At 44.1% G+C, this 10,589-nt stretch overlaps 1 pseudogene; it reads right to left on the reverse strand.

Annotated features, from left to right (window-relative positions):
* Positions 1 to 562: 562 nt before the first annotated feature.
* On the reverse strand, positions 563 to 8,519 carry LOC103253127 (annotated as a pseudogene).
* Positions 8,520 to 10,589: the final 2,070 nt, after the last annotated feature.

Here is a 10,589-nt window from a genome sequence, read left to right on the forward strand (position 1 = left end):
GGGAGGACCTCATCTAACTCAGCCACATCAGCAAATGTTTGTCTCACACCCACAAACCAGGGCAACCCCATAGAGTTACAGGAAGCCCCAGTCAGGGATCACACAGCTCTGCCTCTGTATCCTGGCCCCACAGGTCATGACCATGTGGTCTTGGGCAAGTGGTTTACCTTTTGTAAGCCTCTGTTGCCTCAAGATTAAATGGGGACTGCAGTTGTCCCCAAAATTTTTGAAGTCATGTAAAGCTCTTAGCTCAGTGCCCAGCTTCCATAAGAGCTGCTAATAGTATTATGATGAAGTCTTAGGCACTGTACCAGGGACAAGGGTGTGGGTTGCAAAGGTGAAAAAATCATTGGCTCCACCCTGGAGGCACTCAGTTTGGTAGGTGATATAGGTTGTTAGATAAACGGAGGAATAAGAATGTGGTATGTGCTGCCTATGGCCAACCAAGTCAGAAGGAACAAGGTTGTTTGGCTGCTCCAAGTGGGTATGAAGGGCTATCACTGGGCTCTCTAAGCCATCAGAGTCTTCAGGCTGCACACTTGGAAAAAGGAGCAATGATTACCTTCAGTGGACTGACTCCCACTGACCAAACTCATGACAAACCAGGACCCAACATAATCAACCTATAGGGCAAAATATAAAACCCTTGGGTGGCATGACCAATATGTATTAAACCCTGCAAGTAAGTCTACCTGACCCACTACATTCCTCTCAGAAGGAAGAAGGGTGTATTGAGGTCTGTTTAAGGAAGCCGAATGACCACATGCCAAACACAAGCCCTCAGACACAGGCGTCCTGGCCAACGGGCCCATCCAGTTGGCTAAATGAGTGACCTTGCTTCTCACAGCGTTTCTTGTGTGTAAAAGGAAGAGGAATGACTTTGCCAGGTCATAAACAGCATCACCTTATCACCCAACATAATGCCTGCATGCAGCAAGTGCTTAATATGTCTTTGGTGAATGGACATGACCCCAACAGACTGCAGCCATCTGAACATGAGTATCACATGCACTGCACACAGCTGAGTCTTTCACTCTGTGTATTTGCTGCCATCCTAAGCCAAACAAAAGCACTGGCACTGTTCCAGTCACTGAAAGACAAAATCTTAAAATAATTATTTGTGTCAGATAAAAATTTGGAATTTAGTATGGTTAATTTAAAATAAGTTTACATAAGATGAAATGCACTTACGGCAAAGGAAGCTTGACAGTGTGATATCCACCACAGTGAGTTGCTGATCTCATCCATGCCCAAGTATCTCCTTCCTGCCTCTCTGCCATTGATCCCCTCCCCCCTGGCAGCAGGCAACCACTGATTAGCTTTGTCATTACATATTTACTCTCCATTTGTAAATTTTATATAAATGGAACCATAGAGCATGCATTCTTCTGTGTCTGGCTTTTTTCACCCAGTCTAACATTTTTGAGCTTCTCAGATGCTGGCATTCATCCTACCACTTCATGACTGAGTGGCCTCGGGCAACCTGCTTGTCTCTTATTGTGGGGGTGGTTGATCTCCTTAGAGGGTGATGGCTCAATAAATGGTGGCTGCAGAGGCCAATTCACTATGAAGCTAATGAAGCTTAAGCCTTAGTCTCCCTCCACCTCCAGCCCAGCACACAAGCCTCCTCCAAGGCCCAACAATGTATTTACATAGCCATTTGTTTTTGCAAAATTTGCAAAAGTAATATATACTTACATCATTTGGCTTGATGAGGCTCTTGCCCCTCTCACCAATCCCAACCCCAGACTGCATAAGCTTTAGTCCCTGAAAAACCAGGAGCTGTCCAGTGGAAGCTGCTGATGTTACTGTTGATGCGAGTGGCAGTCTGCCAGATATCCTCTTTGCTGGACACTGCCAGAGAGACTCTGCCTGCTGGGCTTCCTTCCTTCTGTCTGGAAGTGGCTGTAACTATATCATGGCACCAAATATGTATATCTTCCTTGACTCTGATTATATCCTGATTTACATTAAAATCATAACTTCTGAATTGCCAGAATTCAGGAAGCACAGCATGTATCACTATAAGAAAGTTCATTCAATAGGAAAGAGTGGGAAGCCCCAGGCTTACCTGCTTGATGGTGCTGTAGCATGAATGGGGAATCATGAATATCACCTGACTCGGTGTGATTTGGGACTGACACCAGTAGTTTCCATTCCAACCAGAAATGACAAGGTCCCTGGCAGAACAGCCCAGGGATTGGAGATAGTGCTTGCTCACACTGGCTTGCTTGTGATTCAGCAAATAAAGCAGGTCTGATGGACAAGGACAGATAATGCACTCAATTAGCAGCCCACACCTCATTGGTCCTACAAGGCACACTTTCCACTTAAAGGAACACAGATTGCTGACAGGGATGGTCAGCACTTGGCATGCATGCCCTGAACAGACCTCACTGCAACCCCAAAGTACCCTATGTTTAAGTCAGCGTCATCCTCATGCACACCCAGAGAGGGCACATCTACTCAGGATTTCTCTGATGGAGAATTGGAGCCAAGATTTTAAGTAAATAAAATGTAAGTAAGTAACTCTATAAAAAGTAAGTAACTCTATAGCCAAATTGTGATGTCATGAAATAGTCTTTTATCCTGACTATATAAAAAACAATGTAAAAGAACTTGGGCATCACCTTGCCCAGACCTTGGCCAAGCTATACATCAGTCCATATAACAACTCAAATCATGGTCATACAGCCTCTGCTGGAAGTGACCAGCTCAGTTCACATTCAGATAGAAGCCAAATGTGTTAGGTCTCAGAACATGACCAGTGTCTTGCACTCTGGGAAGCAAATAAGGCGTCACCTCTGCCTTGGGCACTGACTTATCACTGTCAGCTAAGAGCATCATGTTGCACCTCCTACTTAGTCTCTGCTCTCCACAGTAAGGCCAATCACTGCCCATCAGCTAGTTCTGTCCTTGACCTCATTTCTGGGCAGCCAGAGTCCCAAGGCCACTGCTTCTGGCTCCTTTCAGCAGAAAATAAAGCCTTGGTGACCTGACAAGTTTGCTCTAATTTCTTGTTTTACAACTACAGGGCAGTTGAACCACAGAATGCTCCCCAAATGTCCACATCTTAACCCGAGTATTTGGGGCACTTACTGTCGCTGTCATTGGGAGGGCTGGAATAGTACTCAGCCTGGAACACTTTCTTTGTGATACTGCCATCGCTGATGAAGTGAACTGACAAGAAGTTCAATGATGAAATGAAGGAGACTCTGGCCCCACCACAAACCCGAGCAATGAGAGGGAAACTGTGGTAGGGGCCGTCAAAAACTCCAATGTAATCATTGTTGCAGCCACCTTCAAGCCTACAGAGATAAGACACATCGTTTTGGTTTTACTTTCACAAAGAATTTGATGCAGAGGGTCAGATCTCAGTGAGGAGTCATACCTCAGTGCTGGAAACTCTGGCAAATTTAGTCATTGAACGTAATAGATTTTCTTTAATCAAGGAAGCTGCATCTCCCCATGACCTCCACATGTGGGTCTTAGTGTTGCCATTTGGGGTCACAAATCTATAGCCCCTCTTATGACAACCCTCTATATCAAAAAAGGAAAGGTTCATCTCCTGGTTTAGACCATTTTCTCCTATCAAAAAGTCCCCAGTTCCCCCACAGAAAAAAAAAGAAACAAAAATACACAAGTTTATAGTGCTAGAAATAAATTATTGAGTAAATAAATATTGGGCAAGCCAAATAACCTCTCTGAAGCTCAGGTTTTATATTTACAAAGGCAAAGTAAACCCATCCATGCATGCTGAAGAGGGCTGTTTTGAGACTCAAATGAAATAGCAGATAGAACAGTGCTTTATAAAAATATCACAAATAGGCTTGCATGGTGGTTCATGCCTGTAATCCAAGCACTTTGAGAGGTCAACATGGGAAGATTGCTTGAGCCCAGGAGTTCAACACCAGCCTGGGCAGCACAGCAAGACCTTGCCTCTACAAAAACAAATAAAAACAACTAGCCAGGTGTGGTGGTGTGCATCTATAGACCCAGCTACTTGGGAGGTTAGGAAGGAGAATCATCTGAACCCAGGAGGTTAAGGCTGCAGTGTGCTGTGATAGTGACACTGCACTCCAGCCTGGGTGACAGAGTGAAATCCTGACTCAAAAAAAATGTCATAGATGGTGAACGTGATTCTTATCAATATGCTGGTTAAAGAACTAGTCATGGTCAAGCTTTATTCATAGACTTTCATGGAGTTGTAAATACACTATTTACATTACAATGACAAAGAAATTAAAATAATGTATCTTTTGCAAAACCCCAAATGAATTACTAGGGCAGAGACTCCAAAGGCCACTACAGAGGGAAACCAAGAGAGAAAAAGATTTTGTTCATCAGTGGTTTTTAGAGAAGAAATTAGCACAGAAAATACTGGTGTTTCTACACAGTCAGCTTGACCGCCACCAAAAATGTGCCTTTGATGATGTCTTCTCTGCTTACAATAATGATTTCCACCTGCAATGGATGAAAAACAATAACCTAACCTTGGCTGCATCCGTCTCTGCCTGACTCTCACGGAATTCACTTGAAGGAAGGAGGGAGTGGGGAGCAAAGAGCTCCACAACACAGCTGAGGCTGCTGATGGGATTATTTGCATTCTTGTTACCCCTAAGACTATCATCACTCCCAACAACCATCTCTTTCACTAGATAACATTTTCCAATATGTTCACATATATATTTATCTGTGACCTTTCCAGGAACCAGTGAAGTGAGAAAAGCAGGTATCTATTCCCTTTTGGACTGAGGCTCAGGAAATTTGAATGACTTCATGTGGTCACACAGCAAATTAGAGACAGACGTGGGAGTTTAAACCAGAGCACTTGTTCACTCCAGGGTGCCTGTCTCCACTCCTTCACCCTCCATGTGCTAACTCTGTGCTAGGTCAAAAATTGAACCTATAATAAAAAATGTCACCTGGACAAACATCTCTCCTGAAGTTTAGGCACCATTTATTCCCTCTCAAAATGTCTGTGAGGTCCCTGATACACTCTGCTTTGCACTCATACTCTTACTGGTCATCTCCAAAGATCACAGTCACATGGTGTTTGTTTTGAACTTCAATGTTCCACACACTTGGCATTGTTCAGATAGCTCCCAGGATAGAATGGGCTGGAAAAGCAACTTGATGGTCGGGACAGGAAGCCTCCATAGGAATAATTTGCTGTCAGGGCAAAATGAACATGCTGCTGACCCTCAGAGCATACTGCACAGGCATCTGGAGGAGATTTTTGTAAAAACAATTTCGAAGACAAACCAAATAAGAGCAACAAAAGGTGGCCTGGATATGGACCATTTCCCAAGTGTCAGTGTGAGTGCTCTTCCAGGGAAGCCATGCTTAGGGAAGCTATCTCCTCATCATTTGTACCAGCCCTTCTTGGTACCATTGCCATTGAGGGAAAAGAAGAGAGAATTTCCAGGCACCTATACACAGACCTGTCAGGGAGCTCAGGACTTACTGTTTGGGCGGGTGATGTTGTGAACAGGAGCTGTTGACAAAAAGAAAAAAATCATCATCACATTTCTGGCATCCTCAACACAATTGTAGAGTACTTGTTGCCTGCATAGACCCTGCACCAACCCTGGGTCTGCAGAGAGCAGTTGGACACAAGCCTTGCCCTCAGGGAGCTCACAGTCTGGAGAAAAGGGAATCCCAGTAGAGCAGAATGAGGCTGAGGTGGAAAAAAGCCTAGGGAAGGAAGGGAGCCCAGAAGCTTGATTCTGACCCAGATTGAGTGGGGAAAAGAGAATAGTAATCAGTGGGCAGGCAGAGGTGGAAAGGGGTGTTCCATGCAGAGGAACAGCATGTACAGAGGGACTCAGGTAGGAGAGATTTGGGAGCCTCGAGGTGGATGGAGGGGGGATAGGAGGAAGAGAAGGCACCAAACAAAGGGAGTGAATCATGGGGAGACCTGGTGGTCAAGCTGGAGAGAGAGAGAGAGAGAGAGAGAGAGAGAGAGAGGGATCTTTACCAGAAGGCCCTGAGGAATCACTTGAAGGCTGCACAGTAGAGAATGGACCAGAGGAGACAGGCCTGGAGCAGCTCAAAAGCCAGGAGATGGTGAGGAGGAGGGAAGAGAAGGACCTGAGGAGCCAGGGGTGTGCTGGAAGCACTTCAAGTAGCTCAGGAGCAGACACACACTGAGCTCACTATTGCAGCAGGCCCCATTTCGTCTACACTGACCAGGATCTGGTGTCTGAGAGATCAGGCAGACCTAATAGATGGCAGGCCTCACCTTGAGACTGACAGGAGATTTGAATCTTAGGTGGTGAGCCAGGCCACTGAAGGACAGAGAGGGCACCATCCTGACATCCTGCGGGGGTGAGGACATCGACCCCACAGGATGCAGTATGCCCAGGAAGGCACACCGATAAACTCCTTGGAGTGTGAGCAATATGCCCTGAACAGTCTGAGCGACAGCAGTGGAATGACCTGGAGACCCCAGAAGAGAGAAGGGAATCGTAAGCACTAACTATGTGTTGGAGGCAGTTTTCCCAGAAAGAGAAGAAAAGCATAGGTCACAAATGTGGCTGACAGGAGTGGCCAGAACAAGGTAGAGACATACGTGTGACTCATAATCTGACTCCCATCGGTGGGTGCACACATGGTCTACTGAGTGATTGCTGTCAAGAGGCCTAAGTGTGTTTCCTGGCTGTCCCCATGCCCTGTCATTATTTGGGGACATCAGGATCACAGTCGAGGTCCTAACAACCATCACTTTCTACTTGCTCAGAATTGTTCTAATATCATCCCAATTGTTGTTGGAAGCAAGTACTATCATGATTGTCATGGAAACTGAAACTGAGAGAAATTAAATCATTGCTGAAGATCATGAAATCAGATAAATGTTCAGCATAATGGCACTTGACAGAGAAACTGGCCAAAGATAAAATGACCTTCTGCATAGTCTTCTGGAGTTGACAGGCCACAGGGACAAGTTGACAAGCTCCTGCCCATCCCAACTCCAAAACTGAGTCACAGACATCATCAACCAATGGCCTAAAGCTCTCACTTTGTAACAGGTTACAAGGGAAAGGTCTTCCATGCCAAACCTGAGCAGATGACACCAACATCTTGGTGGTGACCACAGTTATGGGAGAACCAGCCTTGGTTCTGGCACTGCCAGAAAGTGGATTCTGTCCCTGAGCACTCCACATTGCTCTGGGTGGTGGAGTGATTTCCGGAACCAAAATAGGCATTTCCAAGGACTGAGACTGCATATCCACATCCCATCTGTCTGCAGAACACCTCAACATCCTGAATGGTCCAGAAGTCACCATAAACTGACCCCCACCTGCCATTGTGGTAAATTTTCACATGCCCAGCACATAAACCATAGGATGAATTTAAGTTGATCAAGCTCATAATGGCATCTGAAAGACACACACAATGAAAGATGATTGCCATGTCCCATAACAAACAAATGTCCCATGACAAACCTTAAAGTTCTAGTCTTTCTCCTTCCCCCAAAGACACCAAATGGAAATGTGGAATTATCGAGATGAAAATGTGGAAATGTCTGCACCACACAAGGCAAAGCTGGAAAGAGCTCCAGACATCACAGAGCTCAGACCCCCTCACCTCCAGATGGGGAGGAGTACTCAGCAAGAAGAGTCACCAGGTTCCCTGGGAAGTTGGTGGCAGAGCCAAAGTCAGGTGTGTCCCTATGTCTGTATACCTCACTGCCTTACCAATGGTCTATCCCTCCCAAGGTACACATGGTCTGCAGTGAGAGGAGAAAAGACAACACATCACTGAAGCCTCACTTTGATTTCCCCCAAAAACCACAATGCACCCCCAAAGGGGCTGTATAGATCCACCAAGCCTCTGTTTGGCCAAGTCTGGTTTGCACTTACCTCTTGGAAAGGAGTTATACCAAGCCAAAAAGCTGGTGTTCTGGAAACTGATGTTACTTCAAAATTGAATGGTCATTCGATTATAAGAAGATATAAATACTTGCCTGGTGGCATTGCATATTTTTCTCAGCAGATTACTGATGTTCAATGATCCACCAAATATTTCAATGTAATCATAATGGCAGTTACTATGCAGTTCAACCTGTATAGACAAAATGTACTCAAGCCAACGTTGAAATTTCTATTGCCCCTCTATTTCACAGACAGTTTGGACTTTATGAGTGAGGCCATTGAATATAAGTTCTTCTTCTAGCTCTTATTCAATCAAATCAAAGGACTTCCCAACATTGCCTGATACTTCATGATAGGAGTCAAAGCAACCAGAGGCTTGTCCATGGCACGTGACAGTGAAAAGCATTCTAGCCTAGAACAGCCTAGACCACTGGGTGTGCTGTGGAGGGCACCCCCACCACCACCTCTCACTAGACAACCAGGCATTACTGCAAATCACTGAAGTCCAGGTTTATGCGATAACTGGAACGCACTTTTATTTCCCAGACACATTCAGCATTGCTGGGGTAGTATCCAGGGTAGAATGGGCTGGAGAATGTCCACTGGCACTAAATAAGAAGCCACCACAATGTGAAGAGGGTCCTATAGATGAAGAGGGTCCTATAGATTGAGGTAAGTCTTCAAGCATGTCATGAAGCAATCATCTTCTGGGTAGGTCTTCCTAGTTTTATCCTCTGCACTTTATAACATGACTTAATTTTTCCTGTAAACAGGTCCCCTCTTTTTAGTCTAGTTCTAGACTGCCTGACATTAGGAGCCTTGACTTGAGTCTCTGTCTTTCTTGTTGAGCCTGGATAGCAATCTTCTGGGAGGCGGTGACCTGTGCTTCAGAGGGAACAAGTATCACCTTGAAACAAAAATGCCAAGAAATCAACAAAAGGATTGCCATCACCATTCAGTCATCTATAGAGAAGGTCGTGGGGATAGTACTGGCTGAGCATAGCAGCTGACTAAAGAGGAGCACTCTATAATACAATGTACTCCTTAGAGTCTCCCATGAGCACAGGATTCTGCCACTGGACAAGCAATGAAAAGTGTGATCAGGAGCAGGGTTTCTGCAACAGAAAACATGCATTTGCATCTTGACTTTGCCTCTACCAACTCTATGATATTGAGTAATTATCTTAACCTCCCTGCCTTAATTTCATCATTGGAAAAATGGGAGTAGTAATGGCATCTGCCTCATCAGACTCTTATGGATATTAAATATATATATATATATATATACACACGTATATATATATATATACATATATATATACACATATATACATACATATGATATGATTATATGTCTATATGAGCTTTTGGTGTCTGACACATAATAAGTATCCAGCATTATTAACTGGTGTTATTCATCAGAGAGGAGTAAATACTAAATATTCAAATTTTTGTTGGTTGATGTATTGTAATAGACCTTTTAAGAACATTTTCACATGTTGTGGTGATATAAATGGAAACTTTTCCTTTTTTATAACTCTTTTGTTTACTTTTACTAAAGTGTACAATTCAATGATTTTTTCCATATTCAGAAGTTGTGAAATCACTACCACAATCTTAGAATATTTTCCTCACCCAAAAAAAAAACCCGATCCCACTAACAGCCACTTCCCATTTCCCCTCAACACCCTCAGCCCCTGACAACCTCTTGATCTACTTTTCTGTCTTTATAAATTTTTCTATTCTGGACATTTTATATAAATGAGATTGTACAGTAGGTAGTGCTTTTTTTTTTACTGATTTCCTTCACTCAGCATGTTTTCAAAGTTCATCCATGTAATTAGCATAAATCAGTATTCAATTCATTTTTATTGCCAAATGATACTCCATTGATGGATACACCATATTTGTTCATTGAGTCACCATGATGACTATTTGGGTTGTTTTCACTTTTTATACCATTATGGATGTTGCTGTTCTTTTTGTTTGTTTGTTTGTTTGTTTTTGAGTTGGAGTCTCACTCGGTCGCCCAGACTGGAGTGCAGTGGCCGCTCCCGGTCACCGCAGCCTCGACCTGCTGGGCTCCGGCGATCCTTCCACCTCAGCCTTCCGAGTAGCCGGAATTACAGGCATGCGCTACCACGCCCGGCTGATTTGTTGATTTATTGTAGAGATGAGGTCTGGCTGCCCAGGCGGGTCTCGAACCCGCGGGCTCAGGCAATCCACTCACCTCAGCCTCCCAAAGGCGCGGGATTACAGGCTGAGCCACCGAGCCCGGCTGATGTTGCTGTTCTTAACATTCATGTACAAGTTTCTGTATAGACATATTCTTTCATTTCTTCTGGGATATGTGCCTAGGAGCAAAATTGCTGGGTCATACGGTGACTCCAGGTTTAACTTTTTAAATAACCACCAAACTGCTTCTTCAAGTAACTACTGCATTTTACATCCCCATCAAGAGTGTGCAAGGGTTCCAGTTTCTCCACATCTCCACCAGTACTTGTCACTATCAGACGTTTTGATTATAGCTAACCTACTGTGTCTGAAATGGTGTCTATTTAATGATGGGGTTTTCATATGCATTTCCTTATGTCTAATGATGCTGAGCATATTTTCAATGCCTTGTTGGATATTTATATATCTTCTGTAGAGAAATATCTATTCAGATCTTTTGCCCATTTTTCATTTGGGTTATTTGACTTTTTATTACTG

This window comes from Carlito syrichta, unplaced genomic scaffold (assembly GCF_000164805.1).
Source record: "Carlito syrichta isolate Samal-C Ts95f unplaced genomic scaffold, Tarsius_syrichta-2.0.1 Scaffold202001, whole genome shotgun sequence".
NCBI lineage: Eukaryota > Metazoa > Chordata > Mammalia > Primates > Tarsiidae > Carlito > Carlito syrichta.